A 23,713-nucleotide genomic window follows, 5' to 3' on the forward strand; every position below is an offset into this window, starting at 1 on the left:
TTTAAATTAGTCTTAGTCCAGTTTTTCTTTTTCCACCAGTTTCTCGTAAGCCTATGTTTGTGTTTTGTAAGTATGTGAGTATGAGTATTATGTAAGTAATTAAATACTTTCCTTACACCAAAAGCAGTCTACTTTCTTTAAAGCAGTCTGCTTTCTTTACAACTATGCTTTTTTAAACAGCCTTTTTTTCCATTTAACTCAAATGGAGTTGAGTAACATCACTACTAAACTAGGTCCTTACCTTCTACCTCTTTGAACAGGTACTCACCGATCCTTGCTCTTCAATCTAGAGAGAAGAGCATGGTAGACCACAGGGTGGTGGTCTGATGATGGTCATGGTGTTTGACAGCTACAGTTATTGGGTAAGTGTCACTCTGGGGTTGTTTGTCTGAAATCAGTTCAACTTACAGGGTAGGAGTCTGATGGAAGAAATCCCTTTATTATCACTGTACCTCACAGATAGCTAAAAATACTGGAAAATATTAAACAGCCCTCAAATCCTAGGTTTTCCACCAGAAACAATGCTTTACCAAAAATACACAACTACATGAATCACAGAGACAGAAAACCAAGATGGTTGCTGTTTGCCATTACACCTACGTATTTCCAAAAGCAGCACAAATCCTACCTTAATGCCGTAGTATTGCAGAAGACCAACAGCTTACAGAGCTGCAGTAGTGCCTTCACACAGCAAGTTTTAGGAAAAAGTAGTCCAGGTGTTGAATAGTTTTTTCTTTCTGAATCTTAAGCTGAGAATCATATTTGTCCTCATGTGAAAAATATTTCCTCTACTTCATTGAGATTAACTGAGTAGGAACAGATCCTGTAGGGACCATGGAGAAAGAAGCAGCATTTAAAATGCTGCTAGGGGATTTGGGTACAGCTGGCATCTGAGCGAGTAACTACCAGAAAAAAACCTGTGTGGGCCCTAAGTGGTGCCAGGAGGTTCTTGAGGAATTACGGATACCTGCATGGAGGTCCTCTAGTTGCTCTGTTTTTATACCTGATGTGAGGTATGGTTCCTTACTCTTGCACTTCACGTATTCTAGCCTTCAAGGCACAATAACACATATGTAATGAATATATACAACTGAAAGAAATCTGACAAACAGATATATATATATATAAAGTGATCTTACTATGTTGTGGCTGTCAGTATTCAGGATATTAAGAAATCATTGAACTCTCTTGAAAATAAAGATTATTGCAAAATTATTGCAAGAAATGTTTTTGGAATACAGAAGAGTCTGCAAGTAAAGTATACATGGATACATAATTAGTTTTTAAGGTGGTTGCAATGTTTAGTGTAATTTTTAAAAGCCTATCATAATCTATCACTGAAACACTTCAAAATATGCCCACAGAGCAGTTCATTTAGGAAATTCATTTGTCCTGTATTGCATTCTAGTTTCATTTAAAATGGCATGGAAGGGGATCCCAGCAGCAGTGGTCTAAAGGGTTTTATAATAAAATTATATCTCTTTGAGTTATTCTTGACATTTAGGGATTAAATCTCCATTTATGGTTTCCTTTTTTTCATGCTGAATAATCAAAAACACTTCTTTGCTTTATTGAGAGAAAGTGTGATCTGCTTTACATAAGTCATATTCCCTTTCCAAATCCTTGCTCATATAAGTCCTTCTGTACACTTCTCAATTTTGGAATCCTTCAAGTAAAGAACATGTGAAAGAAATAAGGAAAGATCTTGTACCATTTAAATAGCATTTGTATGTTTTCCTTTAAAAAATGCTCTTTCTCCCTTCGTAAGAATGACAGATCTATAACGATTTCCATTAATTATTTCAGCTATTTAAAAACTCACTCTACTATGAGGTTTCTCAATGTGATTATAATCAAATAAAAATATAATTTGTCATCTATTCATACTACTACATCCTGTCATTTGCCAAAGGTGTGGGGACAGTGAAACTGTTTGGATCTCCCTTCTGCTATGAATTATATTTTAATCATTTTAGAAAGCATTTGCCTGGAAATGTGTTTGTATATATACATATATATATACATATATGTGTGTGTATAGATATATTTGTGGACTTCTTCTAACTGTTTCAAAATATTTTTATTATATCAGAATACAAGTAGTGAACCATTATAAAAACAAAAGGTTTTTTAATTGTTTGTATTATCCTTAAAGTTACATTGAATTTATATTTCACAATGCCTTTATTTGAGTAAAGGGTTATTAATATCCCCGATCTTCCTGAAACTTCAAATAATAGGAACAAAACCAACTAAGGCAATGCTTAGAAGTTGCTATCTCAATCAATGTGTTAATCAGCCTCACTTTTTGAGGCTGGATTTCCTTCAATAGTTATTTGACATAACCTATTAATTACAGTTAGATTTGGAAATCTATGGCATGTGGTGAGAACAAGCCATATGCTGAGATAAACTGAACTAGAGCACATCTAGGTTAGTTGAAGTATGTGTGATCTTGGAAAGTGGTACTTAATTATATTAAAACAAAAAGTTTGTATACTGTTAGTAATTATCTATTTGTTACTTAGACTTGTGGCTCAAAACAGGCACAAAATAGGCACAGTGAAATACACATTATTGAAAAAAATTAATTCATGTTCTTATTTAATGGATTCAGTATCAATTAAGTACTGCTTTGACACTTACCCAGACCTCTACTTGCCCTAATGCTATATTCATACAGTAAAATCACAGCAGAAACATAATGTTTCAATCTCAATAGAAACAACACAAAATTTTGACAAAAAATCAGCCCCCACACCACCTCTAAAATGTTTTTCAGTCCTTTTTAAGGACTGGTCTTCAGATGGCCACTTTGATTCTAGTGCAATTTGATGAAGTAAGAATTACAGTTTTTCCAGTTTTCTGTTAGGTATCATTTTTGTGGTTGCAGATGCTCTTTTTAAAGCTGTATGGCTTTGTATTGACATTGAACAACAACAGTGGTTCTTCAAGAGAGAAGATGAGTCCTCATCCTCCACACACCCTTTAAAAAGTACAAAGCATAATTATTCCCTTCAGGCTGTTAGCAAAGGATAAAGGCCCAGACCTGACCACTCCTGACTGGCCATCACACAGGGATGTGGGGGTGTCCATACACCACTCCCTGCCCACAGCCCTGCAGTCCTGGGGGATGGTGCCTCTCAGACACTGAGTACACTTTGGCATGGCCTGAAGGGCTTTCAAGATACAATCTGCTCTTAATGGGTGAAACACTAAATGATATGGTGAGGTTTTGCTCTATAGTTTGGGGGTTTTAATTTTTGAATGTGGGTTTGAAGGAGTACACAATAACACATTCAATAACGTGCAACTACTTTTCAATTACTATTCAATTACTATTAAGTACACATACAGTGTTAGCTGATCTTTTACACTGTGTTTGTACTGTTGCAGGTTTGGTTGTGTAATTTTTTTTGTAGATAGAGACACCTGCATTCACCTCTATACATTTTTATGTATCTAGATAGGGATTTTATTTACACTGGAAAATCCATTTTGGTATAGATTAAGATTTTGAAAATAATAGGATATCTGTTTATCCTCTGTTTCAGTGGTAACTGATGACTGCATAATGTACTGTTGATAAAAAGGGAGACATAAGCAATAAGAAATAGTGCTTATTACAGAACCAGGAGACTAGAGATGGAAATATATACTAGATTATTCTAGCTAGTCCCATCAAAGGGAAGGCTTTTCTTAGTGTGGGGTTTTCATTAGAGCAACAGTTCATATCCAAGCAATATAATGATGGGAACGGTGTAAGAGTAGAACAGATATAGTGTCACAAGTAATGAAATTGCCACATTTGTCCCAAAATCTGTTTCATAGGCTCACTTGTTATATTTGTAGTTCAATTTCTTGGTTTCATTCTATTTTCTAACTTCCTTAAATTCAACCCTCAGCTCCTAATATTTAGTACATACTGAATGGCTTCCTTCCTTAGTATTTATATTCTTCAAGGTTTTCTCTTTGTCATCATAAAACCTTATAATAATACAATAAGTAATGGAAAATAATATTTATTATTATTGAAATCTTGTCATAATACTGTTGATGCTCATAGTTTGGCACAAGTTTGCAAATCTTTCTGAACTTAAGTAGATTAAGATGAGTGAATTTGAATTGCAAGTAGTAGAAACTGTAACTACTTCAAAAAAAGAGAACAATGACCTATAAAAGTGTTCCTTTTTTTTTTTTTCAGTAGTTGTACTTCCAGGACTCTAGAGAGGAAAGAATATTCCTGAAATTTCCCAAAACTGAAGATTTCCAGTAGGTTACTGCATCTGATATTTATGACACTCCTCTTCATTAGGTGTAAAGGGAAAGTCTATCTCTGATCCTGTCTATAAAGCCATGGTATCTTCACCCCTCTCCAGCCCTTGTGGCCTTTCAGCCAAAAGGGTTTCACTTTAAAACTCTTCAGGCAATTAGAAGTCTTGTTGAGAAGGAAATCTAATATTTTTGAAATGCAGTAATAATATTTCTGTTGCGTAACTATGAGTAGCTTTTTGTGCTGAGTCAAGCAGCATATGTTGTTTTCCAAACTTTCACCTTTGAAGATGAAAATTAGTTTGGAAGGAGGGGGAGATGTTACTAAAAGACTGGTTGCCAATGCCCTTTCCTACCCAGAAAGTTAAAGCTCCAGCGTCTGAATGGATGAAAAGCTTAGTGAACATGAAAAGCTGTAGTTATTAGATTCTGGCCATACTTATTTTTTCAAAACTTAATTTCATATTTGATCATATATCTGAAATATATTAAAGATCTTCCCTGAAATATAACTCTTATAATCATCATACTAATACAGAACATCCTAACTTATGCTAGAGGAGCTCACCTTCCTTAAGTTTTGGAATCTGTCTAACAGGATTCATATTTTGGTTTTGAGGAAGCAAGGTTTAGATCAAGGTTCAGCTCTTTTACATTGCCTGAGGTTCTGAGGTGCTGTCACCACGCTGAAACACCATCTAAGCAATTGCTTCCTTTGCCATCTGTACTGAGTGTATCAAGCAACTTTATGTAATGAAATTTGGTATTTTTGCAAACTATTCATTTGCAAGTAACATGTTCTCATAATCCCTACTACATAAAACCTTATATAAGGAGAAGAATATATAGTTATGTGCTGGAAACACTTCATTAATGACACAGAGAAAGGATTTCCTGTAGAACAGATGGCACTTGTAGTGTCAGCCAAAGTGTTCATCTAAACCAGCATTGTCTGGAACCAAATGCCCTCAGGCAAGGGTCCGACCCAGTTGTGGGGAGGCACCATGCAGTCCTGACAGATGGCCATGTGTTGAGGCAGCCCAAAGACCATGCACATGTACCAAGGGTGGCTGCTGAGAGCTGAAGCTCACAGTGGAAAATACTCAGTAGGCTTGTGCTTGTGGGGTGTCCTACTCTAAGCAGCATTATGTAAAAAAAACGAAGGCATCAGAGCTTAAATCAAATGTAAGGAAGAAGGCAATAGTTTCATAGCCCTTCACCCAGGTTTGTTGATACATCAGGAGTAGGCAGAAACCTGTTTTGTTAGCTTCAGTCAGCTGCAGGAGTGCCTAAATTTTAGTTCACCATTCTGCACTGAGCAGAATGAGTGACAGTAATAAACACATTTAGAATGATACGTTCCAAACTTCTGAAAAAAAATTTGAATACCCTAATGGTTTTTACATTGATGTTTAGTGTTTCTTTTCACTTTTATATATAAATTTGAATCAAATCTTATTTAGGCCTGACTATGATTTTAAAGCTGAAGGATACAGTTTAAATAGCAAGGCCTTTTTGGATCAAGAGATTGATCAAGGCTCCTTCTGTATTAAGAATACACTGAAGACCCTTGAAAAGGGGCAGGAGTCTCACTTGTCTTCAAAAGTTTAATTTTAATCCAGTTTGTAGTTGCTTTCCACATCTGCAAAGATATTTGCTCTTCTTTTCAGGCAGGCAAAGCACAGTTTTGAGAGACAGATGTGGTGACAGAGACTTCAGAGGAGTAAACAAAAGCAGAGTAGAAAGAATATCAAAACACAGGAGTGACCGAAGTGATCTAATGAGAAACATGATAATGATTTGCAATGAGGAAAAGAAGTGAAATGAAAAAACATAGTGGAGGGAATTATATATTTAAAACATTTATATGTTTAAATTTGATGTAGCTGTCCTTAGCACTAGTTTTAAAGGTGGGCTTTTTTACCATTTTTTCACAATAAATATTATACGAAGCACAAGTGCAACTGTCCTTCACTCCTATTGACTGTCATAGCGAGCTAGAGTTCAGAAGTGCCACTGCTTCCTCACAGAACCATCCCAAGAGCTGAGGGTCTTCAAACTGTGCAAAGTCTCTAGACATGGTCTTTTCTACTCTGTTGTGTCTTAGCAGTCAGTGAGGATACCAGTAAGAGCTACAGAAACCCTTTTATGCTTCTATTTCAAGCAGGTGGGAATCAAATCTTGTGGCTTTGGAGCTGCTTTGGACCGTTATCGCGTGGCTTGAATTCTAGCCCATTTTGTGTACAGCTGCAATAGGCCTGATTCTGCTTTTGCAAACTCTCCATTTACCCAGCTATATTGACACTGAAATCCAGGGTGCTACATCAGTATGAAATCCCTCTGTTGTAAGGAGAATTTGACCCTGTGATTGGTTTTGCAGTCATTTAGTAATAACGAATATTTACAGTGAATTTCATTTGCAGATTTCTTTTTTTATTTTAAAAGCCCTGATACTGCAATGTATCTGCAATATTATCTGTTCTTTAAGTCTGGTGTTTACACCTCTGAATGAGCCCCATAGCTACCAGCACGTGTATGTGAGAGAAAGTGGAATGCATCTACAGCTGAAAAAACAAAATGAGGACCTGATCTGAATAGGACTAGGGCTTCATACAAAACATGACTGAAAACTTGGAAGTTCTGTTCAAACAGGTGGGTCCATGGTGTATTTGATTTACCAGGTTCATGTCCATGTTCATGTGTGGAGACCTGTGGAAATGTAACAGGGGAGGGAATGTGTGTTTGTGCGAGATGTGAAGAAGGAGATAGCTGGGGAGAGGACAGAACAAGCATTTCATCTTAGTTTTTTTCAGATTTTATCTGTTCTGTATAGAATATAATTTTCAGTTGGAAAAGTAATATATATTACACCCTGCAGAGAGAAAATGGAAGATTTGAGATTGATTGGTTGCATAAAGATTTTTGATAGTGTGCCTCATCAATGGTCCTCTCTTTTCTCAAATAATAAAAATACTACAGGAAATTAAAACAGGTTTGTGTGCTTATTAAGCCTTATTTGTCAGTTTTCACCACTGCAAGTAAGTTATAATGACCAATTTGCCAATGCAAAGTGAAACTGAAACTATAATGCCCAAGGAGAAAAGAAAATTGGAAAAGAAACACCTTGTGAGACAGAAATACCTTAAAAATAGATGGAAAAACTTATTGTCAAGGTGATCTTCGAATTATTACAAGCTAAGATGAGCTGCCAAGAGGATGGAGCCAGGCTTTTCTCAGTGGTGCCCAGCAACAGGATAAGGGACAGTGGTCACAAATTGAAACACAGGAAGTTCCATCTGCATGTGAGGAAAAACTGCTGTACTGTGAGGGTGGCAGAGTACAGGAACAGGTTGCCCAGAGAGGTTGTGGAGTCTTCCTTACTGGAGATATTCAAAACCCACCTGGATGCAATCCTGAGCAGCTGTTCTAGGTGAAACTGCTGTAGCTCCAGAGGTTGCTTCCAAGCCCAACCTTTCTGTGATTCTGTTTAGATATATACTTTATATACATTTACATGTGGACCTTTCTAAAGTCTAGGGATCTCACAGAACTACGGCATCTTTAACATTTTTATTGCTAAAGTAGTAGTAGTCATTTACGTAGCAGCTTTATCCCAGGACCCTTCAGAAATCCTCATGCCATTTCTCTGAAATAGGAATCAGCTTCCAGGAAAGGAGAGTGAAGATCCAAAGTCACACAGGATGTGTGTAAGTTATATGACAGGATGTTCCATGGGCATCAGCCCATCTAACCACCCAGACTGGAAATGTGCCACAGCTCGCTTCTAGTCTGTGGACCTGGATTTTCCTAGTTCTGACTTGAGACTGATCTGAGTCAGAGCATCCCCACAAAACCAAGATTAGGTAGGGTTCATGGCCTCCAAGTATAGACATAATTGTGAAAATCAGAGTTAGCTCTGAGTCAAGAGTTCATTTCTTTCTTTGGTTCACATGGCCATACACCTTCCTCAAAGTACTGGTTTTGCCAGTGAGAATTTGTAACAATAGGTCTTCAGTTCTCATCCATTTAAAGCAATAGCAATCTTACCATGGATAGCAGTAACAAGATTGCATTTAATTATCCACAACGCTGTTTTTCTTGTAGTTGCCAAAATGTTCCCTGTTGAAATCCATAAAAACAAAACAAAACAGAAAAGAAAAGAAAAACAAAAACAAACAAAAAAAATTTCAGCTTCCAATGACTCACTTAGGTTACAAAACCTTTCAATTTTTAGCAGGATATTGGAAAAATCTAACAACCCCAAAAAGGGAATACTTTTTCCAAGAATAGCACTGTATATGAACAAAATTTCCTATTTGTTTTTGCATAGTTGGCAAAGAAAATAATCAGTGTTTTACTTACTTTCAGATAACATGCATGGTACCTGAGCAGCAAGCTGGTAAGACAAGCCTGACTGCTGAAACAGAGAAACTCAAGAAACATAAAGGTCAGGAAAGGCAAACCACAGAAAGGTAGTGGCCAAAACGTCTAAGCTGTGTTTCAAAGATATATAAGAAGTCTCTGAGATGATTTAACTTCTTCTCTTTGCGCTTTTCTATCTTAGGAATCTGAGCAAAATAACACAGTATTAAAAAGAAATTCCAGATTTTATAGAACAGGTTTAGTATTGTTGCATAATTGCATTGATAAAATACCTCAAGCCTATAGATTGTACAAATTATATTTGTGAAAATTAAGGTAATGTTATACATTATACAGTTACCTAGTCATTAGCTTTTGAGGATGCAATAGCTAGCTTTAAAAGATTGGAATTAAATATTAATGTGCTGAATAGCATACTGTTAAACTGCTTCTAACAATGATAAGCACTTCAGATGGGTAATTCTGTAGACTGTGCTAATAGTACTCAGAGTTCTTAAAAACAGAACTTGTTTTGTGTGCTGTTAGACTGCATCTTTTTTATGTCTTTCTTATATCAGTCTTGAATGAGCTTTTAATCTGATTATGCTTTTTTACCTTATTTATTTCTCTTCGTCTTTCCTTCTAATGGCTCTCTTTCATTGAATTCTTTTTCATCTCCCTTGTTCCATACCTCACCATTTTCTGTCACTGCACTTTCTCTTTCCCCGAATCTCAGTGCTTTCTTCTGTTTTTCATGTGATGACTATTCTCCTATTTGCATACTTTTTACTCAACCACTTTTGCTCTATCCAGCCTCTCTAAAATCTTCACTCCCTATGTTGTGAAACATTTTGGCTGAAAATTGCTGGTTGTCAAAACCCAGGAATTCCCTCTAATCATTGCAGAGACTGATTGAGAAATGCAGTGCTTCTAGGTCACAGAGCTCCAGCACAACTACTGAGGACACAGCTCTCTGATTTGCTGTGAAGACTGAAAACCTTGTACAGCCATGAATTCCCTTGGTCTAAAACTGGTGCCAGTGTAAGTCTTGCCTGTTGAAAAAGCTTTATGCCACTCCTTAGGCAAGTAGCACTTGGACAGTCAGGTGGGCTAGGATTACATCTATACCATCAATTTTTAGTGGTTTGGATGCTTGCATTCATCCTTGGGTCTTTGTTCTCTGCCAGCCTCAGAGTGTCTCTATTGCTTCATTCGTATTTTGTTTTCAAATAGATCAGCCAGATTCTCAAGGCAAAACCGTAGTGCTGGTTTGCTCCCTATGGTCAGAACAGACAAGACACAGCCCATGTAACGTCAGGCCACATCTCAGAACATGCAGAGGATGTGTTTAGCACCATGCTATAGAAACACCTCTCTCACAGGACATGACTGAGCCAGTGCAATCTTAGGTGGGAAACTACAGACTAAGAATACCTGAAATCCACACGTGTGTCCCATGGGACCCAACCTATCACAGTATGAATGCAACCAGTCCACTCAGGAGGTCACTGGTACTCATCAGTGTGGTTAACAAGTCATGTGGCATATCTTAGAGCTATGATTTCCTCCCTGCAGCAAAGCATTTTAGTGGTGTATGTCTTATGTAGTGCATGCAGCATCTTTATTGTCTGTGAAATGTGCAGGATTTACTAAGACAGAACTCTGCAGCACAAAAGTAGGGTGGAAAGGCTCAGGAGCCTCTATTCTAACAAGGGCTCTCAGAGCTTCTAGGGTCCCTACTATGAACTTAGGAACTAGAGTCTGAAAGCTCTGGGACAAGATGTGGAAGTTGTATGGTTTACAGCCAGAGGTAGTTTACATGTGAGTGGTGTTGGGAATAGCAGAATAGGAGAACCTGAGTAAATACCAAATTAGTTAATTCAATATGTTCTTGGTAGTGTCTTTTCCACTGTTGTAGGGATGAATCAGACAAATATTAACTTCGGATTTATGGAGTCCTGAAAAATCTATTTAATCATGTAAACATCACATTTTGTTCTTTCCAAGACTACTTTTTTTCAGAAATTCAAGTTCATTTCAAATTTATCTGGACTGATACCGAACTTTACTGAACAATATTTTCCATGAACTGCACATTTAGCTGTCTTTCAGACAGTTCTTTTCCTGTATTTTTTTATCTCCGCAACACAAACCAAAGGCATGGAAATGCAGCAATTCCTGTTCTACGAATGGTGAACTGCAATGAAGACACATCCATTGCACAGCAAACTCTCTGTATTGTACTTCATGCTTAATTAGCTTGATCCAGTATCTCTAAGATCAATGGATAGTTTCTCAGTAAATTCAGTATTCACTGAAATCGGCCCCAAGCTATCTTCTCATCTGAAAATGGTGAGAATACACTATGTTGTTGATTATATAATGACAATGTTATCAGTGTTTTTAGTAACTATGCAGGTCTCTTTAGAGAAATAAAGTTCTAATATTCTTGCCAAGTCTGCTTTAATGAGTATACACTTACCTGAATAGGTAGGTGCTGGAAGATATTTTTTAACACAGACCATTAAAATTTTTGTTTAATTAAAATATGAATGTGTCATTTTAACCATAGCTAACGTGTAATGTAATAAAATAATTTTGATGAAAAGCCAATTAATAGACTAATAAATAGCCTGTAGGAACTGCCTTATTTTTTCTTCACTTTATTCCAATAGTTTGTTAAAGAACCAGACAAATTTTTTTTTTCCTGACAGTGTGACTATCTGGGCAGCAGATATTCCCCTTGAATTTAGCTTGTATATTGTTATAATTTTATTATACACATTTAAAAAAAAAAAGAAAAAAAACCAAAACAAAACAAAACAAAACAAAAAAAAAAAACAAACAAACAAAAAAAAAAAAACCGAAAATCTATAAAATAGGTGAGCCCTCTTGTGGCCAGAATATCTTCTATGTGTCTTATGAAATCATCAAAAACTATGTGGCCTGGTGAAGTAACTGCTGGAAACTATCAAGAGAACACTAAGTGTACATTTCTTTAGTTAATACTTCTAGTGTCAGTTCTCTTTCATTTTTGATAACAATGAAATCCATTTAATTTTTCTTTTATATTTTTCTTAATTTACTATTTGTAGCTAAAATGTCCAGGAACTTCTGGTTTTGTAACAGATGTTTTTACTTTAAAGTCTTCATATATATCAGTTATTTCAATCATATAGGACCAAATATCACCATCAGTCAGAGCTGTCTTTTAGTTATTACTGAACTGGAGCTGCTCTGAGGTGATTCTGAGGTGGAAGAGAGTTTATTTCATTGCCACTTATCACTCTTCCCTCATGAATTCAAGAAAAAATATTCCAAACCATCCAAACTACATAATCTTTTTAAAGAAAAATTCTTATCACCTGATACAACATTTTTCATATTTTTGAGGGGATTTTGCTTCCTTTCATTAAAAAGACCTGTTTCTGCTGTGTCATGCATTTCTTTGAAAAGAAAGAGGAAAAATTTTACAGCTGTTCAAATTAATTCATGAGCTGGGCCTTGAGAAATTAGGTAGTAATTTTCATGGATTAGATAAAATATCAGCACTCTGTGATTAAAGTTATAGGAGAGAAAAGGGATGGTATTTTAAATTCAAGCTCTGTGTTCTACTCCTCACAGATTTTTCCACTACATAAGGTCTGTTACTGTATTCAAATATTTAATGCAATATAATAATGTCATTTTTATGTATATGTGTCTTGTGGATTGCTGAACGTTTACTGATTATTTGTTTTAATTCTGCTGATCAATAGCATTTGCTTAGTTATTTCTCCTGAGGCCTGAAAAGAGACCAAAACAGTTTGTTGTAACTGGCTGTTTTAAAGTTCTACTGGAGAGTATTGGTTGCAATACCTAAATCTTCTTCTGTATCACAGTGTTTATGGTACTTGTGTACAATTATATATTTATTACATAGGTATATTTATATTTATGGTCAAGAAATGCAAACGGTCAATGCATCTGTTTGTATTTTTCTGGTTTATTCTGGCATTTAATTTCTGGTTTCCAATATTTTTATTTGTTTCTATCACAGTCATTTTAGTAGTATGGAACCAGACTAAAAATTGAGCGTATTTTTAAATTCTTGCTCTGTTACTTTGTACCTAAGAAATGTAGCGTACATTCACATAGCAAAAGAAATACCATATTCACAAACATACCTGGTGTTCATTGCTATAATACATTATTATCACTGCAACCTTTGTATAAATTCTTAAGAAACTCTTTGGCAAGAGTCACTGTAGAATGAACAGAACTTAAGACTTCTGGTACCTGATACCCTATAGAAATTATATGCAGAGGAAATATGCAGGAGTCTGTAGAAAATATGTCAGGGACGAGGCAAATATTAGTGAATAAAGTGAGGAGGGGGAAAAGCCAAACCTCACACTCATTAATGATGGAATTAGGTAAGTTTCTCATTTTCAAAATTTTAATGAATGTAAATATTAATTGGGCAGAGCAGTGGATAATAATTCATACACCAACTGATTTCTTTCGCTAAGAGAAATTCAGCTGCAGAATTTTTTGACCAGAGTCACTTCTCATATTACAGAGGTTGTGGCTACCCAGAACTGAGATGCTCCATCTATATTTAAAAGTCTCTTATATTTAGATCTCTCAAGAGAAAATCAAATGTCCATTTCATTACAGTTACTTTGATATTTTGGGAATTCTATTTCAGTATGGTTTTAATTATGTACTGTGAATCTTAAGAATGACAACAAGCTTATATAGGTTACTTTAATATGAAAATCTTTTCTGTCTGCATTGGTTAAGGATGACAGGTTTCTTGGAAAAAAAACTGCAACGCCAGTTACTAAGCACTTAAATGTGCATCTCTCAGTGAGACAGTAAGTAAAGACAAGGCAACTGGTTTATTTTATTTAATGCTTCATTTCTATCAAAAGAAACCTTTCTAATACATCAAGACATAGAAGCCTGCTCATGCCATGTGACAGTGGAAATTATAAAACAGTAAGTCCAACAAAGGCAGATTGTCAAAGCTGGGTATGCTCAGCTGCATGCAGTGAAATATTGTGTACATAATTTGTGTGTACAAATAGCACAGGAATTGTGCCTTGACTGTGTAAACAAGACATCCTTCTGCAGTATATGAATGAATCATAGAATGGTTTGTCTTGGAACAGACTTTAGAGATCATCTAGTTCCACCCACCCACCCTGTCGTGGGCAAGGACACCCTCCACTAGCCCAGGTTGCCCAAAGACCCATCCAACTTGGCCTTGAACACTTCCAGGAATAGGGCAGCCACAGGTTCTCTGGGCAACCTGCTCCAGTGTCTCACCACTTTCTGAGTAAAGAGTTTTTCTAATATTTAATTTAATCTCCCCTGGTTTAGTTTAAAACCATTCCTTCCTTTTCCTATATCTGCCTGTGTAAATCTCCCTTTTTTAAAAGCCCCCTCTGTGTACTTGAAAGGCTGCAGTGAAGAAGGCCAGAGTCTTCTCCTCTCCAGGCTGAACAACCCCACCTCTCTCACCCAGTCATTGTAGGAGAGGAGCTCCAGCCCTCTGATCATCTTCACAGTCCTCCTCTGGACCCAACCTAACAGGACCATGGTTCTCCTGTGCTGAGGACCAGACCCCACCCAGGTGGGGTTTCACAGTGAACCACAATGGTAACTCTTTCAGCCACTTTCTGAACTCAGACTCAGACTGTAGGTTGCCCCTTGTAGCCACCTGACAGAAGGTAGGGAGATCAGGACTATGAGGTTTGGCATGTTACTCTCTGTTGGCTACTCACATTTCAAGTCCTGACACAGCAGGGAGAGCCACCCCTAAAAAGCCATCTGTCCTTCTGTTTTGCAGGTGGATACATCACAGCAGACCTGATTGAAATTAGGGGCCTGTTTTTTTCCAGGGATGTTAAATATAGGATGATACTTTCTCAACTAGATGCAGGATTAGCACAGTCTGGTTTCCTCTCAGGAACAGGGCAGAGGAATCCATAATGATTGAGCCCTTTGGGATTTGATTTAAATGCTCTAGAGTTCAGAAGGTTCTTCAGTCAATCCTTTGGATGGCCATGGGTCAGCACAAATCCATATTGTCCCTGTCTGTTCAGTTAGAAATACACTACACTGGCCTTGGAGGGATTTAAGAAAATTATTTTGGCAAAACAGAATTGGGAGGTATAAATGGATTAAAATTCATTTGTTGCATCACAGTCAATCTTAAAATAATTACTTTCATGTCCTTCATGCAGAGTTGTATGTGTTTTGTCCCCCTTAGTGCTGTTCTGACATCATAGTAAGAATTTCAGGGAAAATGAACAAGGATGGAACTTGTCAAATTGGAAACATTTTGAGTTTACCATCACCAGCATGTGAATGTTCAAACACAGAGTTGCATTACAATAGTACTTGCCGTTGACTTTTTTCTTGATTAAAGTAATATTTAAAATTTGCTTGCAAACACATTCATACTCAATGGAAAAGATAAACAATTCAATTTAACAGTCAAGTTAAAACATATTCCCCTGATTTAAGAATGATTATACAGTGATGATCCCATATTCAATTAGAGTCGACAAAATGCTACATCCTTTTAAAAATCTTTTGTTTATGGACATAAATGGAATTTCCCTTTTCTCTGCAATATGCAATATTACTTGCAGTTATTTTATGTTGCTTTTTATTTTTTAAATATTTAACATACTCATATTTTCTAAGGGTTTGGGGTTTTTTCCAAATGTATACAATAACAATTAATTCCCAACTTCTGTTTTAAATAAATGTGGCTGCAATTGTAACCATCTGCATATGAACTGAAATAGTATTGTCTCAGTGGGTAGCAAGGCCAGTGTGACCCTGATTCCTCCAGTTCTAAAATAAATGGGAAGACCAGAATTATTTAATGAGAAATGAGTGAGTTTCTAATGCTATGAATACCACCAGTTGCCGAACCAGTGAGAATTTAATTTGTCTTGCTACCTCATAAACCTTGATCTCAGTGGGTAGATCATGAGGGGATGGAAAGTTCTAAACCCAGTTTGTGAACACAGGTAGAATTTTTGTGAGAAATACATGTCACTCAACTGAGAGTTTGAAATTCTGATATACAATGTGAATGTAAAGACCTTTATGATATGATTATTTATGACAGAAGATGGTGGGGATCCAGGGGTCAATATAGAGACAGAAAATATTCAGGTAGGAAAAAATTACATTGAAGTAAGGGCTAGTGAGGAATAAGATACTGTTCAGGATGCTATAGGTAATTACAGAAAAGCTACAAAGTTACAAAAATAATGAGCTTTCCATTTTAACCATCAATTCAGATAAAGTGAAAAAAGGACAATTTTCAGTGAAAATCATCTTGAAGTGTGTCTTTTCAATTCTCTAAACAAGTCTCAAAATAGCAATGGATTAATTGACTTTCAGGTGCTTCTCTCAGAAGAGAACATGAAAATATCTTAGCAATTCTTTAAGAGAAGTGAAATTATTTAAAAGGAATATTAGTTGCTTAAGTGCTTAAAATTATGGCTATTAACAGACTACATGGTACGCTGGTGTGTCTAACAGTAGTCTGATTCACTGCATCTATGAGTGAGTGACCTGCTTTAAATTATTGAACTGGATAAAGCTGGGTTCTTAACCAAGATGATGGAAATGTGCCTTATTCATGTAATAACAAGCTGTCAGTCAGAAATAAATGTAAGTATAAATATAGATGATACAGACACAGATATAGGTTACATAGCTACATACATAGATTCAGATATTTATACAGAAATGCAAATATTAAGTTCTTCATTTTATAGCCTGGAAAAAAGGCATGTAAGAAATAATTCCAGTTCTCATAACTCAGTGAAAGTATTTATGCTTATTTTGATGAGTTAGGGCCTAGAAGAGTCCCTCAAGAATTAAATTTGGCTTACATGCTTATAGTTCAACTATTTCTCAGAAGGTTTTCTTTAAGCATTCAGCTAAGTTACTTAGTTACATTACTAAGCTAAGCAGGAGAATTGTTCATGTAAGTCTCATTTCTGTATTTTAAAGTGTTTTAGTCTTTCTTTAAGAACAGTTTTAATTTTACATCTTTTTCCTGAGTTTCAGATAAACTTTACTATAACTTGGCTTTTTTTGTTATTTTGTTATTGCCAACAATAATTTCTAATCAACCTTGATAAAGAAATATTTCTCCTCTAGCCATAGATCTACCACAGAATATCCAGACTACAGAAGAGCAGAAAAAAAGAAGACAAAGATTAATTTCTTAGACTTCCAAGTGCAACAAAAATGGACAGTGTTTGAGGACAGTCAATCTGAAATTTTTGATTCATAGTAACATACTCTGAAGTTGAAGTATTTTTAACTTTAGCATGTTGCAGTCATACAATTTTGGAGTGCAAAAATAGCATGGGTATGGTGGTTTTTAAAAAGATAAGAGATGGTTACATTCAAAAGGACTTGAATCTATTACATCTGGTGGCATTTGTGCTGTCAGTGGCTATTTTATCTGACCCAAAATCCAAGCAAAGGAGATTTTGGGGAGCAAGCGAAAGAGCTCTTTAATTCCACATTTTGAGTTAAAGAATAGTTGTCTCAGGCAAAATTCTGTTCGTCAGGACACAGGATCAGAAGGTTTGGAGGTAGCCTCTCAGAGAACATTTTATTTTGGCTAGCTAAGAAGGGATGCTTGGGATGTGTGAGTGTTTATGACTCATTGTGAATGAGGTGGGTTCTATTTGTGATACACAAAAGTCTGATTGCTTCAGTGACTGGAGGTTTCACACTAGTTTCCTTCACTCTACGAAGACTCTCTAATAAATGCATAAGCCTTGCAAATACCTACTATGTACTAACTTGTCCAGTTAGACACTTTCACTAGCATGTCTTGGTAATTGCTAATGGTTCTGGGAATTTGAGGCAAATGTATCATTTGTTCTCTCATCTATATGAAAGGATTTCTGAACTGTCTTCCTTCTTTTTCTCCCTTCATCAACCTCTAATACATTTAGCAAGCTGCTCATCTTTTGGGGCTGATCTGGATTGAGTCTTGACTGGCCATTGCCTTCTTTCTACCACCATGTCTACAGTAATTTCCACCGGAATTTTTCACAGATGATGAATGGAACAAAACCAGGCATAACACAGCCTATGATTCCTTGGTTTTCCAAGTGCAATCTGTGATTCCATCCCATATCTAGGTGCCAAATTTCATTTAGCATTCTTCAGAGTCCTGCTCACCAAAGTCCAAAGGGCAGAGAGAAGCTGTAGGGCTCCAAACAAAGCATAGAGAAACTGAAATGCAACTGCATTTCACTATGACCAAAAATGCGTGGAAGATGTTCTCCATTCTCTTTTAGCAAGCCAGAAGCACATTTCAGATTACAAAATAGTTGTATGTACTTCTTTTATTTCTTTATACCTATCACTCTTACTGAACACTGAATATTGGCTGAATTAAGAAATATTTTGTGTTTGGGGGGTTTTTTTGTTTGTTTTGGCGTTTTTTAGATACTGAAAGACTATCAGCTAGACTGTGTTAAAATAAAAAGAAACTACACTTTCAGCAACAAGAGTGTCATGTTGTTCTGATGATTTGAAAGAATTTTTACTACCTTCACTGGGGCAATGTGGAGCACAAAGGAAAATAATGTGGGAATACTATTTCTGAAATACTTCAGCAGTTGTTTCCATAGAAAGATCAGCTTGTCGGGTACATACGTGTAATATGTCTTGTTTTCAGAACTTTGGAAAGAAAAAAAAAGTGTTAGTTAGGCAAAAAAGAGTGTTCACTGCATAATCACTAACAGAAAGGAAAACATTCCCCTAACTAGAGAAAATTCTTAGAAATAAATTCATTATTAATTTCCTTTAAAGCCAGCCTAACCTTGATACTTTAATATTATTGAAAAGCAGCTACAAAAAATTCATCATTTCAGCTATGTGAAGGAGTATATTGCAAACTGTGACCCAGCAAAAGACTCCTCCAACACATAGTGATGTTTTGGCTTCTGCACAGGGATTGATAACATTCTCATGAATAGTTGATTAGGCTGTAGAGTACAATGCCTGCATGCATAATTGAAGCTGTACAGAAATAATTGATCTAATTACCAGTGCTATATAGCATCATTCCAGTTAGAGACCTGTACCACTGGCTGATGTCTGCCCTACAGTTTCTCCTCAAGGAGCATATGGGATATTTTGAAGGAATCCTTGATATTTTCAATAACTCTTTTGCCCTGAAAAGTCTCTTCTTAACTGCTGATAAACTGGTTTGAATATTCTGTAGTAACCAACCTCATCCCTGCTTCCATATTCAAGTAAATTATCAGAAGGCATCCAATCTATCTGGACATATGGATTTTCTGTTTTGTACCCCTACACCCTCTTGTCATGTATGATGGAATGAACAAAAAATACTAAGAAAATGAACAATTTTTAAAGAAGAAAAAGCCCTCTTTCTCACTTCTTCCCAAGTTTAAGTATTTACCTACCTAGCATTAATCACAAGACACACTTGCAAAATACTCTGCCTTTCCCCGCTCATGAGATTATTGCCACAGGCTTTCTGTGAAGATTTTGAACATTCAGCTATAATAGTATGTATGGGTAGAATTCAAGTGCTCAAAGGGGTTTCTTTGCAAAATCTCTCATTTCCACCTCTGTCAATGCTGATGTCTTGTCATGTGATGCTGCATATGGGAACACAGTCCCAGAGCCCTTAATTCAGTATTGACTGCAGGAGCTTTCCCTGGGGACATGGAGGTTTAGGAGTCACACACCAGATGAATGTATACATAAGCACACACCAAAAGAAGCAAGTTATCAGGAACTGTGTGTGATAAGTGTCAGCTGAGGATGAGGAAAAGGCTTCTCAGCATTTCCAGTCTTGAATTCATGGGTTTGTGTACCTACAGTAACAGAGACACAACCTACCCTAAAAACCAGCAGTAATAAATAAATACCAGACAGAAAATAGAAGTTATTAAAATAAGATTTTTAAACTACTAAGCACAGTAGATGGTCCAAAAACAGGCAAGGATTTATTCTTCCAATAACAGAAGGAATTTGCTTCAAAACATCTGATCATATGCTCAGGGAAGAAAACTCTGAAAAGTTTCAAATTGAAAATGGCATGGTCAAGCTTTCCAGAGAAATATACTTAGAACATTGCTAGCCCATTTCAGAAAGGAATGGTACAAACATACTTGATCTTAAAATTATCAGTTTTATGTCAAGAATGACAAACTAGAATTTCTTTTCAAGGTACCAAAGCCCTCATAACTGATGCAAACATAAAGAAATGCTTCGGGTTTATGATTCCTTTTTAAAATATCCATGATTGATTTATTGCAAGCTGTCAGCTTATGGAAATATTATTAACATCAACTGAGAAATTTTCACTTAGTGCAATTATTGTGAAATTTCCTTTCTAAAAGGGTGAAATGCATCACTTTGGTTATACTTGCAAACAGTATGGAAGTGAGAACAGTTTTGGTGCTCCCTGTCAAAGCACCAGTGAAATCATCTCTTGGTTGTATCCAGATAAATCCCATGGATAAATCCAGAAAACTCTGTATACTGAGGTAGAATTAATTGCAGTAAATCTCAGGTATGTTAATTGCTTGGAATTTTTTTCAGCTTGGGAAATTATTCTTAAAACAGGAAAATAACATAATGTTTAAATGCATAGGTTTTTTCTGTGAATAAGTTTGCTGATGTTTAATGAAATAAATAATTACTTAAGCAAAGACATGAAAAAACAGATGCTGAGGAATGTATGATAATATAAATCAAGTACATCTTAGGAAGTGAACTGTTTCTTTTATCTATTCCTGAAGTTCCTGAATTTAGGATTCAATGGGTGCATCACTTCCCCCATTTGTCTACCTCCACATACAAGTTTAATAATACAATAGATTCACAGTAAAGATAATTGTGACTTTATCAGCTTCAATATAGGTTCTTTATTCCCATACAAATGTATTTTTATCTAAAATGTAGTATGTAGAACCTTAAACCTTTTAAAGGTAAAGGAGGAAATCTTATGCTAGGTTAACATCCTGCAAAAAAAAAATATTTTATAAATGCTTAGGAAACATATTAAATCCCTTTATCTTGGACAGGTTCTAGCTTGTACACCTGCCCCCACCTCATCTATATACTTTCCTTATTTTCAAATAGACCTTTCTCAATTCTTTGCTACTTTTGTAAAGCAGTTACAAATATAAGCTGTAAGCACAGCCTTGCTGGCCACACGTACCCAGGTGTAAAGCTTCTGCTGTGCAAGAGGCTCCTTCAGGGCTCTGGGCAGTCACTGCTCCGTGTAGCACATGAAGTGAAAAAGCACCATGCACCTGAGTGGGTAGTGCATGGCAATAGTGTAGGCAGGAAAAGTTAATTCAGCTGAATTAAATGAGGTGCCAACTGTAAAGCACCGGGCCTAGGCAGTTACACAAACTGACTTAAAGTTTCCTACCTTCCTCCCATCCCAAAGTTAACTTCGCGTGAGGGAAGATGCCGGGTCTGCCCTGCTGCTGGGCGAAACGGGGAATGTTGATTGCGCCTAGGTCTGAAACTTAATTGCTCTTTCAACACGAAACAGTGAGCTGGCGTGAAGGTACCATGGGAGCCCTTGGCAGCAGGGGGAAGGAGACACTCGTGGGCTGCGACCCACCTCCAACCCCGCTTCCAGCCGCCGCCCCCGCACTCCGGGCCGCAGCCCCGCGCCCCCGGCACGGCCGCTCAGCACCGCGGAGCCGCTCCGCGCCCCCGCCCGCGGGCGGTGCCGCAGCCGCAGTGCCGGGCGGGCTCCTCTCCAGCAGCGCCCACTGCAGACCTCCTGGTACCCACAGGAAGCTTGGGGAATCGCTTTGCTTTTTTGCCAGCTTTTAAAGGTGACCCCAAGCACTACTTGTAGGTATTTAAAAGAGTGTTATTGACAGTAATACTCGATTATTAAAAGCTTGGCAAAATCCATGCGACTGCGTGCATCAGCTTCCTCATAGATAATTTCCCCTTCGTGTGGATTGGGTTGAAGCTGAGAGTTTTGTCTGTGGATATTTTTTACTTTAGTCTCATTTTAGCATGCGAGCACAGAGGAATATAGAGAATGCACACATTGCAGCATTAAAAAAAGAAAAAAAAGTTCATCTAGTAACTTGGACTCAATATTGTAGGAAATACTGAAAATCTGCACCTCAAAGCACCTCTAAAGAACTGAAGGAGCCTGTCCATGGCCCAGGATCCTTCAGTCTTTTAATGATGTGAAAGAGCTCCACTAGGTTCAGTCATGCCTTTACAGAATAATCCGTAAAAGTAGCTGTAAAGTCATCCCGTCCAGGTGCACCACCTGCTATTTGGATTCATAATTAGCACTGTAGATAGGGGTAGAAAACTCAAAACAGTTGTAAACTGTCTTTCAACTAAACTTACATCTGCCAATTCGAAATGATGCTGCAGAGATCCACCTTTAGAAATGGCAGAAGGAAGTGTGCAACACTGGAAGGTGAAGTTTTGCCACAATATTTACTTTCCTTCTTGTTTAAAGATGATAAAACCGAACACCTACAAACATCTATGCTTTCCATTGTATAGCATCCAGTGCTGTTGATTTTTATGTACCCAGGGAGAGTTTTCTCACAGTCTGGTGTTTGCATCTATTGACTTTGTAATCTATAGACAGACTCTTAATGAGCAGAAAAGACAAGAATCTCAGAGATAAAGCCTTGGAATAACAGTGGGTCTTTACAGCTTGCCAGTAGGGGAAAGCTCAAACATAAATATCTGATTTACAGAAGTAACACAACTTATTTTGATAGATTACATTGTTTCTGTTTCAAATTACTCTGTCAATCGAGGAGGAAGAGGTTAAGAGGTCATATTTTTTTAAAAAACGCTTGAAAGGGCTCTTTCAAGGGATTTTTCGTAAATTTCACCCCCATATTTAAATGTTTATTTGTGATATTGCAGAAGCTCTACTTTATCTGTCAAACATGCTGATTTTGTGAAATGTTGTTTTACAAATCCCCTCAAATAGACAGGAACAGGACCTAACCCCCTACCTGTAGACTGAAATGTAGTGATTTGCACCACACCCAAGTTCCTAGATGTGACATGTCTTCATCACATCTCCATTTCAAGTTTGATCTTTTTGCCCTGCTGGGTGAGGCTGTGTTGTTGTTTTGACCTGTTTCCTTGGGAATAGATAATGCAGAAAACGACAGGGGCTTTTTAAGTAGACGCGAGGCCAATGCTGAAAGTCGCCTATGTTGAAAACTTTTAGACCAGTGATTAGCCAGAAAGAGATGGGGAAGGAGAAAGGTTAGGGTGCAAAGATCCCCTGCGCCACAGTGGTGCTTAACTTCACTTGAGTATCAACACAAGGCCCTGGGTGAGCCAATACTGGAGACGGAGTCTTTTGTTCCTCCCATGCCCTTGCCGTGTAAGCGCCCCCGGGGTGGCACCCACGGCCGGGGAGGGCACCCGGCGGGAGACCCTCAGCACGCACGGGCATCCCGCCGCCTCCCTGCCGCCACGGGGGCCGGGGTGCGCTCCGCGGGGATGCGGAGAGCCCCCGGTGAGCTCCGGCCGCCCGCCCGTGCCGTGGTTCGGGACACCCGAGCGCAGGGAGGGCACCGCGGCCCTCGGCGTGAGACTCCTCCGGCGGCGTGGGCAGCGCCGGGTGAGCACTGACACCTCCTGCTTCAGGCAGAGGCGTTCGTGGGCCCGTGGGCGGTTTTGCCCGGAGAGGAGGCGCTGGAGGCCGGGGGCGATGAGTTTATCAGCAGCGCGTGACGCGAGGAGCGGCCTGGACACGCGTGGGGCGGCCGAGGCCTGCGGGGAGCGGCTGCTTGGCCCCGGAGCCGGCCCTGCCCGCTGCGCCTTCGCTTTTCCAAGGGCTCGATTCCCCGGCAGCCGGCAACAGGAATAAATTACGAAGCCGCACTTAATGTTAGTGACTCTTTAAATGGAATTTTTCATTCAAACTTTGTCATTAAAATAGAAAGGCCTTTTGGTTGTGACCATACAGGCATAATAAATTGTATATGTTTGCGATACTGAATGAATCTTGCCCATATGCTGCACTGCAAGGCTA

The 23,713-nt window shown here is 37.8% G+C and overlaps 1 long non-coding RNA gene across 1 annotated transcript; it reads left to right on the forward strand.

The window, feature by feature from the left end:
* The first annotated feature begins 205 nt into the window (after positions 1-205).
* On the forward strand, positions 206-18,252 carry LOC116440452. Its single transcript, XR_004238590.1, has 3 exons — positions 206-362; positions 4,205-9,675; positions 16,813-18,252. It is a non-coding gene; the product is annotated as an uncharacterized LOC116440452 (long non-coding RNA).
* The last annotated feature ends 5,461 nt before the right edge of the window (positions 18,253-23,713 follow it).

Source organism: Corvus moneduloides, chromosome 1 (genome assembly GCF_009650955.1).
Source record: "Corvus moneduloides isolate bCorMon1 chromosome 1, bCorMon1.pri, whole genome shotgun sequence".
Lineage (NCBI taxonomy): Eukaryota > Metazoa > Chordata > Aves > Passeriformes > Corvidae > Corvus > Corvus moneduloides.